This window comes from Herpailurus yagouaroundi, unplaced genomic scaffold (genome assembly GCF_014898765.1).
Source record: "Herpailurus yagouaroundi ecotype Mexico unplaced genomic scaffold, PumYag 29, whole genome shotgun sequence".
In the NCBI taxonomy this organism is placed as follows: domain Eukaryota; kingdom Metazoa; phylum Chordata; class Mammalia; order Carnivora; family Felidae; genus Herpailurus; species Herpailurus yagouaroundi.
Genome location: NW_024412377.1, coordinates 847,724 through 854,877, shown reverse-complemented (window position 1 = coordinate 854,877; position 7,154 = coordinate 847,724). Strand labels below are relative to the sequence as shown.

General features: G+C 58.0%; 1 long non-coding RNA gene across 1 annotated transcript; it reads left to right on the top strand.

Annotated features, from left to right (window-relative positions):
- The first annotated feature begins 547 nt into the window (after positions 1 to 547).
- On the top strand, positions 548 to 6,373 carry LOC121042250 (uncharacterized). Its single transcript, XR_005796047.1, has 2 exons — positions 548 to 620; positions 6,031 to 6,373. It is a non-coding gene; the product is annotated as an uncharacterized LOC121042250 (long non-coding RNA).
- Positions 6,374 to 7,154: the final 781 nt, after the last annotated feature.

The window sequence follows — 7,154 nt, the reverse complement described above, 5'->3', positions numbered from 1 at the left end:
GAACATCATCCACACTTTCTCTTGCCTGCATATGTTCCTTGTTTCCCACCCCAAGGCAGCACAGGCTGATTCACGGACATGTTTACCGGACATCAAGTCCTCGTCACCGGCATAGGCAGTCGCTGTCGTAGGCAGTGCAGGGAAGTGAAGGACAGCGTGCCTTCCGCACCCAGGCCCGGGGCCGGCGTGGTGGGGGCGGGTGCCGAGCGCGGGGTTGAAGGCCAGCTGCCGTCTGTGCCCATATCCCAGCAGCTTTACCGACGCGGGCAGGACGTGCACGAGGCTCACCCCCAGGTGGGGACACAGCCCGCCGGTCGGAGGCAGCACCCGTCACACCTCACTTCCTCTCTGAGAGGACTCCTCTCTTGCCACCTGTTTGAATCATCCCCGCCCCCCCCCCCCCCACTGCTTCCTTCGGGAACCATTAGCAGGTGGTGGTTCCCACACTCTGTCCCGGTTAGAGGTGTCCCCACCTCCCAGCTCCCGTGACACGGATCCGGTTAATGAGCAAACTTGCAAGGCTCCTGTTGAAGGTCACACACTGGCGGCCAGATGTCCAGGAAAACAGCAACCCCCTTTCGGAGCGAAGAGCCCAACAGGGGCTTAGCTCAGGACACACGGTAAGAGCACATGAAAAGGACAGAACAGATTACCAATTTGGCATAGAATGCACAACACTTAGCTTGATCCAGAAGCGGAAAGGCAGACATAACCCCGTATTTGCAACAACGCAGTAAGTCAGCCTTTGCGAGGGACAGCAGGTGTCGGGCCAAGCATCTGTCTCGGTGCCGTGAGCTTGACGGACCCGGAGCACGGGGTGGGGGCCCCGCCCCTTGTTCCGGACCCTGCGAACGGGAGTAATGGCTCTGGATCCTGCTGCAGTCGTGACACTCGGAACAAAGCCTCTGGGCCATCATTCTGACCCTGGACACGAGAACAAATCGTAATGAGAAGGAAATTGGTATCCAGCACCACTAAAAACAGCCTCCTGACCCCAAAGGCGAGTAGTGGGAATCTGGGGATCCTGATGGAGAAAACCAAATTTTATACCTAATTTGGAGGCTGCCAAGGCCAATTATGGGGGACAGACAAGTCACCTTGGGTTTACACGCTCTTCCTAGGAGGCTGGAAGTCAGGGAGGTGTGGGCAAGGGTCATAGGTCCTCCCCCCGGCCCTATGGGGAAAACGCTGAGAGCAGAGCCTCTCCCCTACAGAGGGACTCACGGGCCCTGGGAGGCGGTGGGGGGACCGGCATGGTGGGGCGGAGGCAGGGTCAGGGAGGGGCCCCTGGAAGGATGAGCTCAGTCTGCTCTGGGCTAGAGATGCCTCCAGGAGCCACCTCCCATCTCCTCCCGGAAAAGGTCCCAAGGCCCCAGTGACTGGGCAGAGAAAGGCCCCACACCTGGCGGTCGGAGTAAATCTGAGCGACTCCCTGGAGACAGAGGCCGCGTCAAGCCCCAGCGGGGAGAGCACGTTTTGTTTCCGAGCCGGGGGCGCAAACCTCTCTGTTTCTTCATTTTCCAACCTTGCGACCCAGGAGGGCCTGACAGAAGAGAGGCCGAGCAGGGGTCCTCACCTGCTGCCCTGTAGCCGGGCCAGTGGGGAGGCCGGGCTCTGGCTTTGTGACCCAAGGGTCTGCTGTGGCCAGGCCCCCCTCCAGACTCAGGGAGTATGTGGATTCGCAGGGCTGCCTCTGCTTTCTCTGCTTTGTTTTAAACCCAGGGGTGAGCGGGGGTGGGGGCCCAGGGGGCTCATCACAAGGTGCAAGGTGAGAGGGTGCGTGGCGGCCACGTGCTGTGGGGGGACGCGGCCCTGACCCCACCTGGGTATCTCACGAGGCCACTGGCTTCCTTCTAGGCTTCCTCTGCACTGTGGAACCTCCTCTTCGCCACACTGGCTCCATCCAGGAGCCTGTGAGCAAAATGCATTCACAAGCAATGTGCTGAGTCTCACGCCAAAACCCGGATGTTCCCTGTCCTTACCTGCGTCTTACACGTGGAGGCAGGTACGGTCCCAGGAGGTTGCGAAAGACAGGCCCAGTAAGGCTCTGCTGGCCCCTCCAGTCCTCTGGCGGCAGCACCTGGGTCAGCCAACACCGGTGACATGCTCCCGCGGCTGCCCTGGGGGCACAAGTGTGCCTCATCTTCTCGGGGCATAAGAAAGGTGGGCTTCACCGACTCCTCGGTGCCAGGGCCTGAGCAGTAACACTCACCGTGGGCTTGGCATCTATCACTTCCGGGGCTGGGGTTGGGCATCTCCTGACCACTTCCGGGGCTGGGCCGTCTCCCCACCACTTCCGGGGCTGAGGGCACCTAGGCACCACTTCTAGGGCTGGGGCTGGGCATCTCGCCACCACTTCCGGGGCTGGGGTTGGGTATCTCACCATCACTTCCGGGACTGGGCCATCTCCCCACCACTTCCGGGGCTGAGGGCACCTAGGCACCACTTCTGGGACTGGGGCTGGGCATCTCACCATCACCTCCGGGGCTGGGGTTGGGCATCTCCTCACCACTTCCGGGGCTGGGGGCACCTAGGCACCACTTCTGGGGCTGGGGGCACCTAGGCACCACTTCTAGGGCTGGGGCTGGGCCATCTCGCCACCACTTCCCGGCTGGGGCACACTGAACGTAAGCGCTTGTGGGTCGGGGCTGCCCGCCAAGGCTGCTGCCGGGCCTCCCCGCCCCGCCCCTGCGCCCAGCGCCCTGTGAACATGCCCCTGTGTCCCTCCTTAAAGCCAGGCGCCAGGGGAGAGCAGGCGGGGGACGGGCCCGGCCCGGGGTGAGCAGAGGAAAGCACACGCTTCGTGCACAAGGCAGCCCAGACCCAGCAGCTCAGAAGAACAGAACTCGCGTCACGGCTCTGGACACTGGAAATCGGCAGCTACGTGTGGGCGGGGCCGGGTCCTTCTGAGACTCCGAGGGGCGTCTGTTGCACGTCTCTGTCCAGCTGCCGGTGGCCTCCGGCCACCTGGGTGCCCCTTAGCTTGTGAAGCCACCACCCCCGTGTGTGCCGTCACGGTCACCTGCTTCTCTGCGTCTGGGTCCACACTGCCCTTCTTACGAGGGGTCGGGGCCCATCAGTCCAGCTCAACTCGTCCTAACTAATGACACTTGCGGTGACCTTTTTTTCAGATCAAGTCACCGTCTGAGGTCCTGGGAGTTACGACTTCATGTAGGAGTGTGCTGGGGGGACACGGTGCCCCCCGCGGTATGCAGGGGCAAACACCCAGGCGTGGAGATAGGTCATATTGTAACGCAATCCTTGAGGAGGTCGAAATCCACGCAAAAACCCGAGGCAGACAAAACACAAACACAGGATCAGTATGGCTGACTTCTCCTCCGGCCCTGGGCGCTGGCAGGTACCCGCTGGGTCCTGGTCCCCGTCCTACCTCTGTTTACAAAGGTGGTACTTTGTTAAGACGCACGTTGGTTTGCATTAATTTTCATTTTCTAAAATACCACGTTGAAAATTCTCTCTCTCGATGACTGAGATGGTTGGTGCCCAAGGCAAGTGCCTTGCTTGCCTGGGTCCCCCCGGGTGCCGACGGAGCTCAGCCCGATGGAGGCAAAACCATCAGCCTGACCGGTGGGGATGAGCCTATCCTCACCCCAACGCCCTGACCCCCACGTGAGTCACCGCAGGGCAGAAGCCCGTTCTCCAACTGTCCCCGGGGGGGAGGCGCGTGCTGGCTGCTGCCTGGAGTTTTTCGACAGGGCTACCTGCCAGGGCGGTCTGCCCCTGACCCTGGCCCTGGCCCTGGGCGGAGGGGAGCCTGAAGCCTCACCTCCTCTCTGTCCTGCGGCTGGTAACACTAGCCCTCTTTCTGTACCGAGATGACCCTCGGCCCGATCGCTGGCATCCCAGTGACCCCGGGTCACCGATTTCCCCAGCACCACCTGAGCTCCCGCCCTGGAGAAAGTCTACCCTGTTCCTTTTGTTTAATGGGGCTATTGGTAATAAAACTTGTACAATGATTAAAAGCGTGATTGTATCTCTGGTGCTTAGCAAGGCACCTCTTCATGCATTAGTAATGCAGGGATTCAATAAAGCCTCATCTGCTCTCTGCTGACAACTGTTTAACTTTTCTTTACGCCGCGCGGCCACGCTTCCTGCAGTATGACAAAGCTTCATGCGAGGGCGAGGAGGCACTTCCATTGAAGCCGGCTTTAATTATGGATGTCCTGCGTGGGACACCCTTCTTCTCTGTGTGTTTCTTCCCTCCAAGAGCACCCGTTGAAGTCAACGATCAAAGACAGGTGGAGAGAAACGTGCCTTCGTAACCCGGCCTGACTTGGCCTCCTCTTACCTGACTAATTTTGTGTATCGCTGCTCTGTTGTCAGATACTCAAAGGTCCCCTCACGGGGACCCCCAAAGGCCCGTGCTCACCATCTCGGCAGATGACTCTCTCCTAGATCGGCCACGATTTAACCGTTCAGCTGCTGTAGCCCCCAAGCTAAAATGGGGTTCTGCAAAGCTCATCCAGCAGAACCAGGACCCCGGACGTGCCCGCGATGAGCCAGACTGTTCCTCCGTGATTTTGCCCGTTCTCCACCTGGATTCAAGCCACTAGAGTAGACGGACAAGCTCAGAGAGGGCTTCCCCGGAGCTTCTGTCAAGGAGTTCTGGGCATCCTGAGATCTTCTCCTCTGCTTTAATCATGTGCCTGTTCAACTGATGTGGATCGATTTGGCGAAGAGGATGCCACGTGTACACGGCGACCCAACAGATCTAAACTCTGCCCTCCGTGGGCGGGTGTGAGTGGAGAGCTGTGCCAAAGTCCCCAAGAGATGCCTGCTGAGTCACGCAGCTTTCTGAGCCTGAGTCCGGCCTTATTACGAAGATTACAATTTCAGCCTGCTCCTTGGGAGTGGCTGACATTTGATTGGATTGTGCACTCAGATCTTGATTTGGAATATTGTGGCAGAAGTGGGTGCTTCACACTGGTCACTTCTCCATTTTCTCTTGCCTCTAGTGATAGAGAATTGGGCTCTCCTCACCCCTGTTGGTTCCAAAGGGCCCCTGAGTCTGCAGGGTCAGGGCTGGATACTGGGGTTCTGCTCATTACGGCCAACTGAAGCAGGTCGTGGGAAGAAAGGAAGTGCATGTGTATCCATCGGAACAGAAGCATCATTTTCTTTCCCTAACTTGCACCAGACTCACACTCTGTAAGGGGGGGGGGGGGCTTACGAGGTGGTGACTGTAGATACCCTGAGGGTTGGTCCTGTTTGAACCTTCCTGCACCAACACGCACTCACACGCATTGACACACACACACACACACACACGTGCAGACACACGCACTTCCCAAAGCCTCCGGCTCCGCATGGTTCTTGCCACCGTTCGTTTCCAGGCCGCATCCCTGTGCTCCGGCAGGAGACTGCCTCTAGTGCACGGCTGCGTAGACAAACACACGAGTCCACATTTATAAAGCATCTGAAGCCTTCCAATGAAAAGCTTTCTGCTAGTTCAAGAGGCAAAAAGAGTCCCACGTGTCGTCTTTGATGTGTAGTTTTCCAAGTGCTCAGAAGCATTTCTGGGAAGCTGTGTGAGTCCCTTTTGTTTCTAGAATGTTTGCTTGATGTGTTTCAAAGCAGCAGTGAGAGCACTCCTGGCAAGGTCTTGCTTTTTAATTGTGGCTCCGTGAGCGGCGATCCCGCACCTTAATTCCACGCGCTCGTGTCGAAAACACATCCCTCTGTGAAGGCGTACTAGCTACACTGTAAACATCTTGGAAAACTTTGCCAACATTACTCAAAATAGGCAGCTGGATTTTTTTTTTTTTTATCATTTCCAGGTGCATTTGAGGGAGAGGAGAGTTCTAACGGACCTAAATTGTCTGTGCGATCCAAACTCCGAAAGTTATACCCACACATTTCAAAGAGATATTGCTTTGGAGACTACGGGCAGATGAACAAAACGTCCCCAGTCCTGTGAGCCCGTCCACGGTGCCATCCGCCACGTTTACAGTGAATGTTTACGCACTGTTTCTCCCAAATAGTCTTGTCTCACATATTGTTTCCTGATTCCAGGTTCTGGGAAGAGAAGGTCCCAGGGCTGCTTGCATCCGGGTGCACGTGTGCCCGATGTGCAGAGGACTCAAGATCCAATTCCAGAACCAGAGACGGGCTGTCGCCTGGCCCCTGTGGACCCAGAGCCTCCTGCCTTCCTCCAGCCCCTGCAGACTTGCTCGGGGTGGTCACTGCGTGTTCCCGCTTGGGCTGAGGTGTTGGGTGAAGAGTCCTTCCCTCGCGAGGGACACCGTTTCCTAACTGGAAACTTTACGAAGCTGACATTTGGCAAGAGAGTCATTTCTCCCGCAAACGGTCACCCATTGCAGTTCATGGAAGCGAAAATGCGACTCACGTTTCGCTTCGATTTCGCTTTTTGAATGGGTTAGTCTTCGTACATCATCACTTTGGGCCCCTAGGTTCGTGAACTTTGGGATAGAAGGGTACTCGCGTGCGGCCAAGTGGTGAGACCCAGGAGAGTCTCTGTCCAGCACTGTGCGGGGCCCTCACACAGGACATCCCCACCGGGCTCTCCATGGGTCACCCCGGGTCGTCCTCGCTTGCCTCTTCCCTCCAGAACCATCCTGCACAGCCCGGACACACACACCACCTCCTCCCAAAGTGCTTTCAAAGGCCGTTGCTTGTTTGAAATCGCACTTCTTCCGGCTTTCACAGCCTCCCTCCCTGGCCCTGCTTACCTAAGTACATTTCCCACCACTTCCTGGTGCCACGTCCCATTCCTGTGGGGTGTCCCGTGTCTGATGTCCTCCGTGTCACGTCCACGCGCACTCCTGACTCGGGCCACGCTGCACTTCCTTCCGAGTGCCTGGGCTCGGCAGCACATGCGTCGTGCAGATCGTACCCCTTCCCGAGTCCTCCTGGGTATGAGATGCCTGCAGGCGTGACGCTCCCCACTCTGTCCCGGTATGCCACCCCTGGCTGTACCTCGACAGCGGGGACTTTGCTCTATGCCTGTCGGTGCCTCACCGCACCCCGTAAAGGTCCGGACACACACTAACTGTTCCAGAAAAGCTATTGGCTTTAAATCCACGGAGGGGGGGCGAGGGCACTCTCCTGGCCCGGCTCTCTGGGTCCCGCTTCCCGGCCCTTCACTGTGTGGTCTCCTCCCACGTGGGAAGTGTGAG